Below are 15,510 nucleotides of genomic sequence, written 5' to 3'. Positions count from 1 at the left end.
TTTAGTAAAAGGCGAAAGATTTATTCGATCTGAAGAGAAACCAGAGTATAACCAACAAACAGCCTAAACTAGGCCTCGGCGGAACGTGGATGCTGCTCTACTCATGGTGACCCCGTGGACCATATCATTTCTAAGCCAAAACATGGCCAAATAAGGTGCAGAACTGATTGAAACAAATGACACGTCCAAGAAAAACACCACTGGAAAGGGTTTGTCGAGTTTAAAATAGTCAAAACATTTAACCTGAGATACATTAGGCTTATGCAAATAAAGAAAAGTGAAAGGACGGCCCACTGCCGGGGATAATGGCAGAAGGCCGCTACAGAGCAGGACGGCCTAATTTGCATGTCTTTACAGCTGCACGGAGGGAATCAGCAGGCGCTTGTAGCAATTCGCTTCATCAGAACCACTTAAAAGGCGCACGGCAATGGAACTTGGGGTACATACAGCGCCTTGCCCTGTGCTCTTTTTTAAAGGGTCCCTTAAAAAGGGTCGAATAAGGCCGACTTACCAAAAACGGAGCGCGCAAGAAAGATTTTGCAAAGGGCTGTAACGCGTTTTGCTAACAGGAGCGAGTCCTCAAGAACTCGAGCGGGAGCCGCTTTGGTCGGCTACACCGTCAACTTTCATTTGAGGCCAAGCGCGCAAAGCCAAAGAAACACCCGAAACCGTCCAATGGTCCCATAGCTCAATGGCCCAGTCGAATCGTTTTACTATCCCTTCTTGACCACCACCACCAACAACAACACCAACAACAACACTAACGCTGTCTCAAGGTCTTGCCAAATCAAGGGAACTCGAGCTATTTTTCACCAAATTACCGAAGCCCAGCATCAGCTAGGCATCAAAAAATTCTCTGAAACTCATGGTTGTTCCTCTCCACGGAAATCTTTAGTAAAAGGCGAAAGATTTATTCGATCTGAAGAGAAACCAGAGTATAACCAACAAACAGCCTAAACTAGGCCTCGGCGGAACGCGGATGCTGCTCTACTCATGGTGACCCCGTGGACCATATCATTTCTAAGCCAAAACATGGCCAAATAAGGTGCAGAACTGATTGAAACAAATGACACGTCCAAGAAAAACACCACTGGAAAGGGTTTGTCGAGTTTAAAAATGTCAAAACATTTAACCTGAGATACATTAGGGTTATGCAAATAAAGAAAAGTGAAAGGACGGCCCACTGCCGGGGATAATGGCAGAAGGCCGCTACAGAGCAGGACGGCCTAATTTGCATGTCTTTACAGCTGCACGGAGGGAATCAGCAGGCGCTTGTAGCAATTTGCTTCATCAGAACCACTTAAAAGGAGCACGGCAATGGAACTTGGGGTACATACAGCGCCTTGCCCTGTGCTCTTTTTTTAAGGGTCCCTTAAAAAGGGTCGAATAAGGCCGACTTACCAAAAACGGAGCGCGCGAGAAAGATTTTGCAAAGGGCTGTAACGCGTTTTGCTAACAGGAGCGAGTCCTCAAGAACTCGAGCGGGAGCCGCTTTGGTCGGCTACACCGTCAACTTTCATTTGAGGCCAAGCGCGCAAAGCCAAAGAAACACCCGAAACCGTCCAATGGTCCCATAGCTCAATGGCCCAGTCGAATCGTTTTACTATCCCTTCTTGACCACCACCACCAACAACAACACTAACGCTGTCTCAGGGTCTTGCCAAATCAAGGGAACTCGAGCTATTTTTCACCAAATTACCGAAGCCCAGCATCAGCTAGGCATCAAAAAATTCTCTGAAACTCATGGTTGTTCCTCTCCACGGAAATCTTTAGTAAAAGGCGAAAGATTTATTCGATCTGAAGAGAAACCAGAGTATAACCAACAAACAGCCTAAACTAGGCCTCGGCGGAACGCGGATGCTGCTCTACTCATGGTGACCCCGTGGACCATATCATTTCTAAGCCAAAACATGGCCAAATAAGGTGCAGAACTGATTGAAACAAATGACACGTCCAAGAAAAACACCACTGGAAAGGGTTTGTCGAGTTTAAAAATGTCAAAACATTTAACCTGAGATACATTAGGGTTATGCAAATAAAGAAAAGTGAAAGGACGGCCCACTGCCGGGGATAATGGCAGAAGGCCGCTACAGAGCAGGACGGCCTAATTTGCATGTCTTTACAGCTGCACGGAGGGAATCAGCAGGCGCTTGTAGCAATTCGCTTCATCAGAACCACTTAAAAGGAGCACGGCAATGGAACTTGGGGTACATACAGCGCCTTGCCCTGTGCTCTTTTTTAAAGGGTCGAATAAGGCCGACTTACCAAAAACGGAGCGCGCGAGAAAGATTTTGCAAAGGGCTGTAACGCGTTTTGCTAACAGGAGCGAGTCCTCAAGAACTCGAGCGGGAGCCGCTTTGGTCGGCTACACCGTCAACTTTCATTTGAGGCCAAGCGCGCAAAGCCAAAGAAACACCCGAAACCGTCCAATGGTCCCATAGCTCAATGGCCCAGTCGAATCGTTTTACTATCCCTTCTTAACCACCACCACCAACAACAACACTAACGCTGTCTCAGGGTCTTGCCAAATCAAGGGAACTCGAGCTATTTTTCACCAAATTACCGAAGCCCAGCATCAGCTAGGCATCAAAAAATTCTCTGAAACTCATGGTTGTTCCTCTCCACGGAAATCTTTAGTAAAAGGCGAAAGATTTATTCGATCTGAAGAGAAACCAGAGTATAACCAACAAACAGCCTAAACTAGGCCTCGGCGGAACGTGGATGCTGCTCTACTCATGGTGACCCCGTGGACCATATCATTTCTAAGCCAAAACATGGCCAAATAAGGTGCAGAACTGATTGAAACAAATGACACGTCCAAGAAAAACACCACTGGAAAGGGTTTGTCGAGTTTAAAATAGTCAAAACATTTAACCTGAGATACATTAGGCTTATGCAAATAAAGAAAAGTGAAAGGACGGCCCACTGCCGGGGATAATGGCAGAAGGCCGCTACAGAGCAGGACGGCCTAATTTGCATGTCTTTACAGCTGCACGGAGGGAATCAGCAGGCGCTTGTAGCAATTCGCTTCATCAGAACCACTTAAAAGGCGCACGGCAATGGAACTTGGGGTACATACAGCGCCTTGCCCTGTGCTCTTTTTTAAAGGGTCCCTTAAAAAGGGTCGAATAAGGCCGACTTACCAAAAACGGAGCGCGCAAGAAAGATTTTGCAAAGGGCTGTAACGCGTTTTGCTAACAGGAGCGAGTCCTCAAGAACTCGAGCGGGAGCCGCTTTGGTCGGCTACACCGTCAACTTTCATTTGAGGCCAAGCGCGCAAAGCCAAAGAAACACCCGAAACCGTCCAATGGTCCCATAGCTCAATGGCCCAGTCGAATCGTTTTACTATCCCTTCTTGACCACCACCACCAACAACAACACTAACGCTGTCTCAAGGTCTTGCCAAATCAAGGGAACTCGAGCTATTTTTCACCAAATTAGCGAAGCCCAGCATCAGCTAGGCATCAAAAAATTCTCTGAAACTCATGGTTGTTCCTCTCCACGGAAATCTTTAGTAAAAGGCGAAAGATTTATTCGATCTGAAGAGAAACCAGAGTATAACCAACAAACAGCCTAAACTAGGCCTCGGCGGAACGTGGATGCTGCTCTACTCATGGTGACCCCGTGGACCATATCATTTCTAAGCCAAAACATGGCCAAATAAGGTGCAGAACTGATTGAAACAAATGACACGTCCAAGAAAAACACCACTGGAAAGGGTTTGTCGAGTTTAAAATAGTCAAAACATTTAACCTGAGATACATTAGGCTTATGCAAATAAAGAAAAGTGAAAGGACGGCCCACTGCCGGGGATAATGGCAGAAGGCCGCTACAGAGCAGGACGGCCTAATTTGCATGTCTTTACAGCTGCACGGAGGGAATCAGCAGGCGCTTGTAGCAATTCGCTTCATCAGAACCACTTAAAAGGCGCACGGCAATGGAACTTGGGGTACATACAGCGCCTTGCCCTGTGCTCTTTTTTAAAGGGTCCCTTAAAAAGGGTCGAATAAGGCCGACTTACCAAAAACGGAGCGCGCAAGAAAGATTTTGCAAAGGGCTGTAACGCGTTTTGCTAACAGGAGCGAGTCCTCAAGAACTCGAGCGGGAGCCGCTTTGGTCGGCTACACCGTCAACTTTCATTTGAGGCCAAGCGCGCAAAGCCAAAGAAACACCCGAAACCGTCCAATGGTCCCATAGCTCAATGGCCCAGTCGAATCGTTTTACTATCCCTTCTTGACCACCACCACCAACAACAACACTAACGCTGTCTCAAGGTCTTGCCAAATCAAGGGAACTCGAGCTATTTTTCACCAAATTAGCGAAGCCCAGCATCAGCTAGGCATCAAAAAATTCTCTGAAACTCATGGTTGTTCCTCTCCACGGAAATCTTTAGTAAAAGGCGAAAGATTTATTCGATCTGAAGAGAAACCAGAGTATAACCAACAAACAGCCTAAACTAGGCCTCGGCGGAACGCGGATGCTGCTCTACTCATGGTGACCCCGTGGACCATATCATTTCTAAGCCAAAACATGGCCAAATAAGGTGCAGAACTGATTGAAACAAATGACACGTCCAAGAAAAACACCACTGGAAAGGGTTTGTCGAGTTTAAAATAGTCAAAACATTTAACCTGAGATACATTAGGCTTATGCAAATAAAGAAAAGTGAAAGGACGGCCCACTGCCGGGGATAATGGCAGAAGGCCGCTACAGAGCAGGACGGCCTAATTTGCATGTCTTTACAGCTGCACGGAGGGAATCAGCAGGCGCTTGTAGCAATTCGCTTCATCAGAACCACTTAAAAGGCGCACGGCAATGGAACTTGGGGTACATACAGCGCCTTGCCCTGTGCTCTTTTTTAAAGGGTCCCTTAAAAAGGGTCGAATAAGGCCTACTTACCAAAAACGGAGCGCGCAAGAAAGATTTTGCAAAGGGCTGTAACGCGTTTTGCTAACAGGAGCGAGTCCTCAAGAACTCGAGCGGGAGCCGCTTTGGTCGGCTACACCGTCAACTTTCATTTGAGGCCAAGCGCGCAAAGCCAAAGAAACACCCGAAACCGTCCAATGGTCCCATAGCTCAATGGCCCAGTCGAATCGTTTTACTATCCCTTCTTGACCACCACCACCAACAACAACACTAACGCTGTCTCAAGGTCTTGCCAAATCAAGGGAACTCGAGCTATTTTTCACCAAATTAGCGAAGCCCAGCATCAGCTAGGCATCAAAAAATTCTCTGAAACTCATGGTTGTTCCTCTCCACGGAAATCTTTAGTAAAAGGCGAAAGATTTATTCGATCTGAAGAAAAACCAGAGTATAACCAACAAACAGCCTAAACTAGGCCTCGGCGGAACGCGGATGCTGCTCTACTCATGGTGACCCCGTGGACCATATCATTTCTAAGCCAAAACATGGCCAAATAAGGTGCAGAACTGATTGAAACAAATGACACGTCCAAGAAAAACACCACTGGAAAGGGTTTGTCGAGTTTAAAAATGTCAAAACATTTAACCTGAGATACATTAGGCTTATGCAAATAAAGAAAAGTGAAAGGACGGCCCACTGCCAGGGATAATGGCAGAAGGCCGCTACAGAGCAGGACGGCCTAATTTGCATGTCTTTACAGCTGCACGGAGGGAATCAGCAGGCGCTTGTAGCAATTCGCTTCATCAGAACCACTTAAAAGGCGCACGGCAATGGAACTTGGGGTACATACAGCGCCTTGCCCTGTGCTCTTTTTTAAAGGGTCGAATAAGGCCGACTTACCAAAAACGGAGCGCGCGAGAAAGATTTTGCAAAGGGCTGTAACGCGTTTTGCTAACAGGAGCGAGTCCTCAAGAACTCGAGCGGGAGCCGCTTTGGTCGGCTACACCGTCAACTTTCATTTGAGGCCAAGCGCGCAAAGCCAAAGAAACACCCGAAACCGTCCAATGGTCCCATAGCTCAATGGCCCAGTCGAATCGTTTTACTATCCCTTCTTAACCACCACCACCAACAACAACACTAACGCTGTCTCAGGGTCTTGCCAAATCAAGGGAACTCGAGCTATTTTTCACCAAATTACCGAAGCCCAGCATCAGCTAGGCATCAAAAAATTCTCTGAAACTCATGGTTGTTCCTCTCCACGGAAATCTTTAGTAAAAGGCGAAAGATTTATTCGATCTGAAGAGAAACCAGAGTATAACCAACAAACAGCCTAAACTAGGCCTCGGCGGAACGTGGATGCTGCTCTACTCATGGTGACCCCGTGGACCATATCATTTCTAAGCCAAAACATGGCCAAATAAGGTGCAGAACTGATTGAAACAAATGACACGTCCAAGAAAAACACCACTGGAAAGGGTTTGTCGAGTTTAAAATAGTCAAAACATTTAACCTGAGATACATTAGGCTTATGCAAATAAAGAAAAGTGAAAGGACGGCCCACTGCCGGGGATAATGGCAGAAGGCCGCTACAGAGCAGGACGGCCTAATTTGCATGTCTTTACAGCTGCACGGAGGGAATCAGCAGGCGCTTGTAGCAATTCGCTTCATCAGAACCACTTAAAAGGCGCACGGCAATGGAACTTGGGGTACATACAGCGCCTTGCCCTGTGCTCTTTTTTAAAGGGTCCCTTAAAAAGGGTCGAATAAGGCCGACTTACCAAAAACGGAGCGCGCAAGAAAGATTTTGCAAAGGGCTGTAACGCGTTTTGCTAACAGGAGCGAGTCCTCAAGAACTCGAGCGGGAGCCGCTTTGGTCGGCTACACCGTCAACTTTCATTTGAGGCCAAGCGCGCAAAGCCAAAGAAACACCCGAAACCGTCCAATGGTCCCATAGCTCAATGGCCCAGTCGAATCGTTTTACTATCCCTTCTTGACCACCACCACCAACAACAACACTAACGCTGTCTCAAGGTCTTGCCAAATCAAGGGAACTCGAGCTATTTTTCACCAAATTAGCGAAGCCCAGCATCAGCTAGGCATCAAAAAATTCTCTGAAACTCATGGTTGTTCCTCTCCACGGAAATCTTTAGTAAAAGGCGAAAGATTTATTCGATCTGAAGAGAAACCAGAGTATAACCAACAAACAGCCTAAACTAGGCCTCGGCGGAACGTGGATGCTGCTCTACTCATGGTGACCCCGTGGACCATATCATTTCTAAGCCAAAACATGGCCAAATAAGGTGCAGAACTGATTGAAACAAATGACACGTCCAAGAAAAACACCACTGGAAAGGGTTTGTCGAGTTTAAAATAGTCAAAACATTTAACCTGAGATACATTAGGCTTATGCAAATAAAGAAAAGTGAAAGGACGGCCCACTGCCGGGGATAATGGCAGAAGGCCGCTACAGAGCAGGACGGCCTAATTTGCATGTCTTTACAGCTGCACGGAGGGAATCAGCAGGCGCTTGTAGCAATTCGCTTCATCAGAACCACTTAAAAGGCGCACGGCAATGGAACTTGGGGTACATACAGCGCCTTGCCCTGTGCTCTTTTTTAAAGGGTCCCTTAAAAAGGGTCGAATAAGGCCGACTTACCAAAAACGGAGCGCGCAAGAAAGATTTTGCAAAGGGCTGTAACGCGTTTTGCTAACAGGAGCGAGTCCTCAAGAACTCGAGCGGGAGCCGCTTTGGTCGGCTACACCGTCAACTTTCATTTGAGGCCAAGCGCGCAAAGCCAAAGAAACACCCGAAACCGTCCAATGGTCCCATAGCTCAATGGCCCAGTCGAATCGTTTTACTATCCCTTCTTAACCACCACCACCAACAACAACACTAACGCTGTCTCAGGGTCTTGCCAAATCAAGGGAACTCGAGCTATTTTTCACCAAATTACCGAAGCCCAGCATCAGCTAGGCATCAAAAAATTCTCTGAAACTCATGGTTGTTCCTCTCCACGGAAATCTTTAGTAAAAGGCGAAAGATTTATTCGATCTGAAGAGAAACCAGAGTATAACCAACAAACAGCCTAAACTAGGCCTCGGCGGAACGTGGATGCTGCTCTACTCATGGTGACCCCGTGGACCATATCATTTCTAAGCCAAAACATGGCCAAATAAGGTGCAGAACTGATTGAAACAAATGACACGTCCAAGAAAAACACCACTGGAAAGGGTTTGTCGAGTTTAAAATAGTCAAAACATTTAACCTGAGATACATTAGGCTTATGCAAATAAAGAAAAGTGAAAGGACGGCCCACTGCCGGGGATAATGGCAGAAGGCCGCTACAGAGCAGGACGGCCTAATTTGCATGTCTTTACAGCTGCACGGAGGGAATCAGCAGGCGCTTGTAGCAATTCGCTTCATCAGAACCACTTAAAAGGCGCACGGCAATGGAACTTGGGGTACATACAGCGCCTTGCCCTGTGCTCTTTTTTAAAGGGTCCCTTAAAAAGGGTCGAATAAGGCCGACTTACCAAAAACGGAGCGCGCAAGAAAGATTTTGCAAAGGGCTGTAACGCGTTTTGCTAACAGGAGCGAGTCCTCAAGAACTCGAGCGGGAGCCGCTTTGGTCGGCTACACCGTCAACTTTCATTTGAGGCCAAGCGCGCAAAGCCAAAGAAACACCCGAAACCGTCCAATGGTCCCATAGCTCAATGGCCCAGTCGAATCGTTTTACTATCCCTTCTTGACCACCACCACCAACAACAACACTAACGCTGTCTCAAGGTCTTGCCAAATCAAGGGAACTCGAGCTATTTTTCACCAAATTAGCGAAGCCCAGCATCAGCTAGGCATCAAAAAATTCTCTGAAACTCATGGTTGTTCCTCTCCACGGAAATCTTTAGTAAAAGGCGAAAGATTTATTCGATCTGAAGAGAAACCAGAGTATAACCAACAAACAGCCTAAACTAGGCCTCGGCGGAACGCGGATGCTGCTCTACTCATGGTGACCCCGTGGACCATATCATTTCTAAGCCAAAACATGGCCAAATAAGGTGCAGAACTGATTGAAACAAATGACACGTCCAAGAAAAACACCACTGGAAAGGGTTTGTCGAGTTTAAAATAGTCAAAACATTTAACCTGAGATACATTAGGCTTATGCAAATAAAGAAAAGTGAAAGGACGGCCCACTGCCGGGGATAATGGCAGAAGGCCGCTACAGAGCAGGACGGCCTAATTTGCATGTCTTTACAGCTGCACGGAGGGAATCAGCAGGCGCTTGTAGCAATTCGCTTCATCAGAACCACTTAAAAGGCGCACGGCAATGGAACTTGGGGTACATACAGCGCCTTGCCCTGTGCTCTTTTTTAAAGGGTCCCTTAAAAAGGGTCGAATAAGGCCTACTTACCAAAAACGGAGCGCGCAAGAAAGATTTTGCAAAGGGCTGTAACGCGTTTTGCTAACAGGAGCGAGTCCTCAAGAACTCGAGCGGGAGCCGCTTTGGTCGGCTACACCGTCAACTTTCATTTGAGGCCAAGCGCGCAAAGCCAAAGAAACACCCGAAACCGTCCAATGGTCCCATAGCTCAATGGCCCAGTCGAATCGTTTTACTATCCCTTCTTGACCACCACCACCAACAACAACACTAACGCTGTCTCAGGGTCTTGCCAAATCAAGGGAACTCGAGCTATTTTTCACCAAATTACCGAAGCCCAGCATCAGCTAGGCATCAAAAAATTCTCTGAAACTCATGGTTGTTCCTCTCCACGGAAATCTTTAGTAAAAGGCGAAAGATTTATTCGATCTGAAGAGAAACCAGAGTATAACCAACAAACAGCCTAAACTAGGCCTCGGCGGAACGCGGATGCTGCTCTACTCATGGTGACCCCGTGGACCATATCATTTCTAAGCCAAAACATGGCCAAATAAGGTGCAGAACTGATTGAAACAAATGACACGTCCAAGAAAAACACCACTGGAAAGGGTTTGTCGAGTTTAAAAATGTCAAAACATTTAACCTGAGATACATTAGGGTTATGCAAATAAAGAAAAGTGAAAGGACGGCCCACTGCCGGGGATAATGGCAGAAGGCCGCTACAGAGCAGGACGGCCTAATTTGCATGTCTTTACAGCTGCACGGAGGGAATCAGCAGGCGCTTGTAGCAATTCGCTTCATCAGAACCACTTAAAAGGAGCACGGCAATGGAACTTGGGGTACATACAGCGCCTTGCCCTGTGCTCTTTTTTAAAGGGTCGAATAAGGCCGACTTACCAAAAACGGAGCGCGCGAGAAAGATTTTGCAAAGGGCTGTAACGCGTTTTGCTAACAGGAGCGAGTCCTCAAGAACTCGAGCGGGAGCCGCTTTGGTCGGCTACACCGTCAACTTTCATTTGAGGCCAAGCGCGCAAAGCCAAAGAAACACCCGAAACCGTCCAATGGTCCCATAGCTCAATGGCCCAGTCGAATCGTTTTACTATCCCTTCTTAACCACCACCACCAACAACAACACTAACGCTGTCTCAGGGTCTTGCCAAATCAAGGGAACTCGAGCTATTTTTCACCAAATTACCGAAGCCCAGCATCAGCTAGGCATCAAAAAATTCTCTGAAACTCATGGTTGTTCCTCTCCACGGAAATCTTTAGTAAAAGGCGAAAGATTTATTCGATCTGAAGAGAAACCAGAGTATAACCAACAAACAGCCTAAACTAGGCCTCGGCGGAACGTGGATGCTGCTCTACTCATGGTGACCCCGTGGACCATATCATTTCTAAGCCAAAACATGGCCAAATAAGGTGCAGAACTGATTGAAACAAATGACACGTCCAAGAAAAACACCACTGGAAAGGGTTTGTCGAGTTTAAAATAGTCAAAACATTTAACCTGAGATACATTAGGCTTATGCAAATAAAGAAAAGTGAAAGGACGGCCCACTGCCGGGGATAATGGCAGAAGGCCGCTACAGAGCAGGACGGCCTAATTTGCATGTCTTTACAGCTGCACGGAGGGAATCAGCAGGCGCTTGTAGCAATTCGCTTCATCAGAACCACTTAAAAGGCGCACGGCAATGGAACTTGGGGTACATACAGCGCCTTGCCCTGTGCTCTTTTTTAAAGGGTCCCTTAAAAAGGGTCGAATAAGGCCGACTTACCAAAAACGGAGCGCGCAAGAAAGATTTTGCAAAGGGCTGTAACGCGTTTTGCTAACAGGAGCGAGTCCTCAAGAACTCGAGCGGGAGCCGCTTTGGTCGGCTACACCGTCAACTTTCATTTGAGGCCAAGCGCGCAAAGCCAAAGAAACACCCGAAACCGTCCAATGGTCCCATAGCTCAATGGCCCAGTCGAATCGTTTTACTATCCCTTCTTGACCACCACCACCAACAACAACACTAACGCTGTCTCAAGGTCTTGCCAAATCAAGGGAACTCGAGCTATTTTTCACCAAATTAGCGAAGCCCAGCATCAGCTAGGCATCAAAAAATTCTCTGAAACTCATGGTTGTTCCTCTCCACGGAAATCTTTAGTAAAAGGCGAAAGATTTATTCGATCTGAAGAGAAACCAGAGTATAACCAACAAACAGCCTAAACTAGGCCTCGGCGGAACGTGGATGCTGCTCTACTCATGGTGACCCCGTGGACCATATCATTTCTAAGCCAAAACATGGCCAAATAAGGTGCAGAACTGATTGAAACAAATGACACGTCCAAGAAAAACACCACTGGAAAGGGTTTGTCGAGTTTAAAATAGTCAAAACATTTAACCTGAGATACATTAGGCTTATGCAAATAAAGAAAAGTGAAAGGACGGCCCACTGCCGGGGATAATGGCAGAAGGCCGCTACAGAGCAGGACGGCCTAATTTGCATGTCTTTACAGCTGCACGGAGGGAATCAGCAGGCGCTTGTAGCAATTCGCTTCATCAGAACCACTTAAAAGGCGCACGGCAATGGAACTTGGGGTACATACAGCGCCTTGCCCTGTGCTCTTTTTTAAAGGGTCCCTTAAAAAGGGTCGAATAAGGCCGACTTACCAAAAACGGAGCGCGCAAGAAAGATTTTGCAAAGGGCTGTAACGCGTTTTGCTAACAGGAGCGAGTCCTCAAGAACTCGAGCGGGAGCCGCTTTGGTCGGCTACACCGTCAACTTTCATTTGAGGCCAAGCGCGCAAAGCCAAAGAAACACCCGAAACCGTCCAATGGTCCCATAGCTCAATGGCCCAGTCGAATCGTTTTACTATCCCTTCTTGACCACCACCACCAACAACAACACTAACGCTGTCTCAAGGTCTTGCCAAATCAAGGGAACTCGAGCTATTTTTCACCAAATTAGCGAAGCCCAGCATCAGCTAGGCATCAAAAAATTCTCTGAAACTCATGGTTGTTCCTCTCCACGGAAATCTTTAGTAAAAGGCGAAAGATTTATTCGATCTGAAGAGAAACCAGAGTATAACCAACAAACAGCCTAAACTAGGCCTCGGCGGAACGCGGATGCTGCTCTACTCATGGTGACCCCGTGGACCATATCATTTCTAAGCCAAAACATGGCCAAATAAGGTGCAGAACTGATTGAAACAAATGACACGTCCAAGAAAAACACCACTGGAAAGGGTTTGTCGAGTTTAAAATAGTCAAAACATTTAACCTGAGATACATTAGGCTTATGCAAATAAAGAAAAGTGAAAGGACGGCCCACTGCCGGGGATAATGGCAGAAGGCCGCTACAGAGCAGGACGGCCTAATTTGCATGTCTTTACAGCTGCACGGAGGGAATCAGCAGGCGCTTGTAGCAATTCGCTTCATCAGAACCACTTAAAAGGCGCACGGCAATGGAACTTGGGGTACATACAGCGCCTTGCCCTGTGCTCTTTTTTAAAGGGTCCCTTAAAAAGGGTCGAATAAGGCCTACTTACCAAAAACGGAGCGCGCAAGAAAGATTTTGCAAAGGGCTGTAACGCGTTTTGCTAACAGGAGCGAGTCCTCAAGAACTCGAGCGGGAGCCGCTTTGGTCGGCTACACCGTCAACTTTCATTTGAGGCCAAGCGCGCAAAGCCAAAGAAACACCCGAAACCGTCCAATGGTCCCATAGCTCAATGGCCCAGTCGAATCGTTTTACTATCCCTTCTTGACCACCACCACCAACAACAACACTAACGCTGTCTCAAGGTCTTGCCAAATCAAGGGAACTCGAGCTATTTTTCACCAAATTAGCGAAGCCCAGCATCAGCTAGGCATCAAAAAATTCTCTGAAACTCATGGTTGTTCCTCTCCACGGAAATCTTTAGTAAAAGGCGAAAGATTTATTCGATCTGAAGAAAAACCAGAGTATAACCAACAAACAGCCTAAACTAGGCCTCGGCGGAACGCGGATGCTGCTCTACTCATGGTGACCCCGTGGACCATATCATTTCTAAGCCAAAACATGGCCAAATAAGGTGCAGAACTGATTGAAACAAATGACACGTCCAAGAAAAACACCACTGGAAAGGGTTTGTCGAGTTTAAAAATGTCAAAACATTTAACCTGAGATACATTAGGCTTATGCAAATAAAGAAAAGTGAAAGGACGGCCCACTGCCAGGGATAATGGCAGAAGGCCGCTACAGAGCAGGACGGCCTAATTTGCATGTCTTTACAGCTGCACGGAGGGAATCAGCAGGCGCTTGTAGCAATTCGCTTCATCAGAACCACTTAAAAGGCGCACGGCAATGGAACTTGGGGTACATACAGCGCCTTGCCCTGTGCTCTTTTTTAAAGGGTCGAATAAGGCCGACTTACCAAAAACGGAGCGCGCGAGAAAGATTTTGCAAAGGGCTGTAACGCGTTTTGCTAACAGGAGCGAGTCCTCAAGAACTCGAGCGGGAGCCGCTTTGGTCGGCTACACCGTCAACTTTCATTTGAGGCCAAGCGCGCAAAGCCAAAGAAACACCCGAAACCGTCCAATGGTCCCATAGCTCAATGGCCCAGTCGAATCGTTTTACTATCCCTTCTTAACCACCACCACCAACAACAACACTAACGCTGTCTCAGGGTCTTGCCAAATCAAGGGAACTCGAGCTATTTTTCACCAAATTACCGAAGCCCAGCATCAGCTAGGCATCAAAAAATTCTCTGAAACTCATGGTTGTTCCTCTCCACGGAAATCTTTAGTAAAAGGCGAAAGATTTATTCGATCTGAAGAGAAACCAGAGTATAACCAACAAACAGCCTAAACTAGGCCTCGGCGGAACGTGGATGCTGCTCTACTCATGGTGACCCCGTGGACCATATCATTTCTAAGCCAAAACATGGCCAAATAAGGTGCAGAACTGATTGAAACAAATGACACGTCCAAGAAAAACACCACTGGAAAGGGTTTGTCGAGTTTAAAATAGTCAAAACATTTAACCTGAGATACATTAGGCTTATGCAAATAAAGAAAAGTGAAAGGACGGCCCACTGCCGGGGATAATGGCAGAAGGCCGCTACAGAGCAGGACGGCCTAATTTGCATGTCTTTACAGCTGCACGGAGGGAATCAGCAGGCGCTTGTAGCAATTCGCTTCATCAGAACCACTTAAAAGGCGCACGGCAATGGAACTTGGGGTACATACAGCGCCTTGCCCTGTGCTCTTTTTTAAAGGGTCCCTTAAAAAGGGTCGAATAAGGCCGACTTACCAAAAACGGAGCGCGCAAGAAAGATTTTGCAAAGGGCTGTAACGCGTTTTGCTAACAGGAGCGAGTCCTCAAGAACTCGAGCGGGAGCCGCTTTGGTCGGCTACACCGTCAACTTTCATTTGAGGCCAAGCGCGCAAAGCCAAAGAAACACCCGAAACCGTCCAATGGTCCCATAGCTCAATGGCCCAGTCGAATCGTTTTACTATCCCTTCTTGACCACCACCACCAACAACAACACTAACGCTGTCTCAAGGTCTTGCCAAATCAAGGGAACTCGAGCTATTTTTCACCAAATTAGCGAAGCCCAGCATCAGCTAGGCATCAAAAAATTCTCTGAAACTCATGGTTGTTCCTCTCCACGGAAATCTTTAGTAAAAGGCGAAAGATTTATTCGATCTGAAGAGAAACCAGAGTATAACCAACAAACAGCCTAAACTAGGCCTCGGCGGAACGTGGATGCTGCTCTACTCATGGTGACCCCGTGGACCATATCATTTCTAAGCCAAAACATGGCCAAATAAGGTGCAGAACTGATTGAAACAAATGACACGTCCAAGAAAAACACCACTGGAAAGGGTTTGTCGAGTTTAAAATAGTCAAAACATTTAACCTGAGATACATTAGGCTTATGCAAATAAAGAAAAGTGAAAGGACGGCCCACTGCCGGGGATAATGGCAGAAGGCCGCTACAGAGCAGGACGGCCTAATTTGCATGTCTTTACAGCTGCACGGAGGGAATCAGCAGGCGCTTGTAGCAATTCGCTTCATCAGAACCACTTAAAAGGCGCACGGCAATGGAACTTGGGGTACATACAGCGCCTTGCCCTGTGCTCTTTTTTAAAGGGTCCCTTAAAAAGGGTCGAATAAGGCCGACTTACCAAAAACGGAGCGCGCAAGAAAGATTTTGCAAAGGGCTGTAACGCGTTTTGCTAACAGGAGCGAGTCCTCAAGAACTCGAGCGGGAGCCGCTTTGGTCGGCTACACCGTCAACTTTC

The 15,510-nt window shown here is 47.1% G+C and overlaps 18 non-coding genes across 18 annotated transcripts in view; all 18 read right to left on the bottom strand.

The window, feature by feature from the left end:
- Positions 1-49, bottom strand: part of LOC143941875 (U5 spliceosomal RNA) — a 115-nt gene extending 66 nt beyond the window's left edge. Inside the window, exon 1 of the small nuclear RNA XR_013264500.1 lies at positions 1-49. This exon is cut by the window's left edge and continues 66 nt beyond it. This is a non-coding gene — a small nuclear RNA (U5 spliceosomal RNA).
- A 775-nt stretch (positions 50-824) lies between these two features.
- LOC143941874 (U5 spliceosomal RNA) lies at positions 825-939 on the bottom strand. The gene has a single exon (XR_013264498.1). It is a non-coding gene; the product is annotated as a U5 spliceosomal RNA (small nuclear RNA).
- Positions 940-1,702: 763 nt separating this feature from the next.
- On the bottom strand, positions 1,703-1,817 carry LOC143941873 (U5 spliceosomal RNA). Its single transcript, XR_013264497.1, has one exon. It is a non-coding gene; the product is annotated as a U5 spliceosomal RNA (small nuclear RNA).
- A 749-nt stretch (positions 1,818-2,566) lies between these two features.
- On the bottom strand, positions 2,567-2,681 carry LOC143941872 (U5 spliceosomal RNA). The gene has a single exon (XR_013264496.1). It is a non-coding gene; the product is annotated as a U5 spliceosomal RNA (small nuclear RNA).
- Positions 2,682-3,444: 763 nt separating this feature from the next.
- LOC143941871 (U5 spliceosomal RNA) lies at positions 3,445-3,559 on the bottom strand. The gene has a single exon (XR_013264495.1). It is a non-coding gene; the product is annotated as a U5 spliceosomal RNA (small nuclear RNA).
- Positions 3,560-4,322: 763 nt separating this feature from the next.
- Positions 4,323-4,437, bottom strand: LOC143941870 (U5 spliceosomal RNA). The gene has a single exon (XR_013264494.1). It is a non-coding gene; the product is annotated as a U5 spliceosomal RNA (small nuclear RNA).
- A 763-nt stretch (positions 4,438-5,200) lies between these two features.
- On the bottom strand, positions 5,201-5,315 carry LOC143941461 (U5 spliceosomal RNA). Its single transcript, XR_013264155.1, has one exon. It is a non-coding gene; the product is annotated as a U5 spliceosomal RNA (small nuclear RNA).
- A 749-nt stretch (positions 5,316-6,064) lies between these two features.
- LOC143941868 (U5 spliceosomal RNA) lies at positions 6,065-6,179 on the bottom strand. Its single transcript, XR_013264493.1, has one exon. It is a non-coding gene; the product is annotated as a U5 spliceosomal RNA (small nuclear RNA).
- A 763-nt stretch (positions 6,180-6,942) lies between these two features.
- LOC143941867 (U5 spliceosomal RNA) lies at positions 6,943-7,057 on the bottom strand. The gene has a single exon (XR_013264492.1). It is a non-coding gene; the product is annotated as a U5 spliceosomal RNA (small nuclear RNA).
- A 763-nt stretch (positions 7,058-7,820) lies between these two features.
- On the bottom strand, positions 7,821-7,935 carry LOC143941866 (U5 spliceosomal RNA). Its single transcript, XR_013264491.1, has one exon. It is a non-coding gene; the product is annotated as a U5 spliceosomal RNA (small nuclear RNA).
- Positions 7,936-8,698: 763 nt separating this feature from the next.
- On the bottom strand, positions 8,699-8,813 carry LOC143941865 (U5 spliceosomal RNA). The gene has a single exon (XR_013264490.1). It is a non-coding gene; the product is annotated as a U5 spliceosomal RNA (small nuclear RNA).
- Positions 8,814-9,576: 763 nt separating this feature from the next.
- On the bottom strand, positions 9,577-9,691 carry LOC143941864 (U5 spliceosomal RNA). The gene has a single exon (XR_013264489.1). It is a non-coding gene; the product is annotated as a U5 spliceosomal RNA (small nuclear RNA).
- Positions 9,692-10,440: 749 nt separating this feature from the next.
- LOC143941863 (U5 spliceosomal RNA) lies at positions 10,441-10,555 on the bottom strand. The gene has a single exon (XR_013264487.1). It is a non-coding gene; the product is annotated as a U5 spliceosomal RNA (small nuclear RNA).
- Positions 10,556-11,318: 763 nt separating this feature from the next.
- Positions 11,319-11,433, bottom strand: LOC143941862 (U5 spliceosomal RNA). The gene has a single exon (XR_013264486.1). It is a non-coding gene; the product is annotated as a U5 spliceosomal RNA (small nuclear RNA).
- Positions 11,434-12,196: 763 nt separating this feature from the next.
- Positions 12,197-12,311, bottom strand: LOC143941861 (U5 spliceosomal RNA). Its single transcript, XR_013264485.1, has one exon. It is a non-coding gene; the product is annotated as a U5 spliceosomal RNA (small nuclear RNA).
- A 763-nt stretch (positions 12,312-13,074) lies between these two features.
- Positions 13,075-13,189, bottom strand: LOC143941460 (U5 spliceosomal RNA). The gene has a single exon (XR_013264154.1). It is a non-coding gene; the product is annotated as a U5 spliceosomal RNA (small nuclear RNA).
- Positions 13,190-13,938: 749 nt separating this feature from the next.
- Positions 13,939-14,053, bottom strand: LOC143941860 (U5 spliceosomal RNA). The gene has a single exon (XR_013264484.1). It is a non-coding gene; the product is annotated as a U5 spliceosomal RNA (small nuclear RNA).
- A 763-nt stretch (positions 14,054-14,816) lies between these two features.
- LOC143941859 (U5 spliceosomal RNA) lies at positions 14,817-14,931 on the bottom strand. Its single transcript, XR_013264483.1, has one exon. It is a non-coding gene; the product is annotated as a U5 spliceosomal RNA (small nuclear RNA).
- Between the last annotated feature and the right edge of the window lie 579 nt (positions 14,932-15,510).

This window comes from Lithobates pipiens, unplaced genomic scaffold (assembly GCF_037356315.1).
Source record: "Lithobates pipiens isolate NorthernLeopardFrog02 unplaced genomic scaffold, aLitPip1_a1.2 Scaffold_3, whole genome shotgun sequence".
NCBI classification, from domain to species: domain Eukaryota; kingdom Metazoa; phylum Chordata; class Amphibia; order Anura; family Ranidae; genus Lithobates; species Lithobates pipiens.
This window is presented reverse-complemented; position numbering and strand designations above follow the sequence as displayed.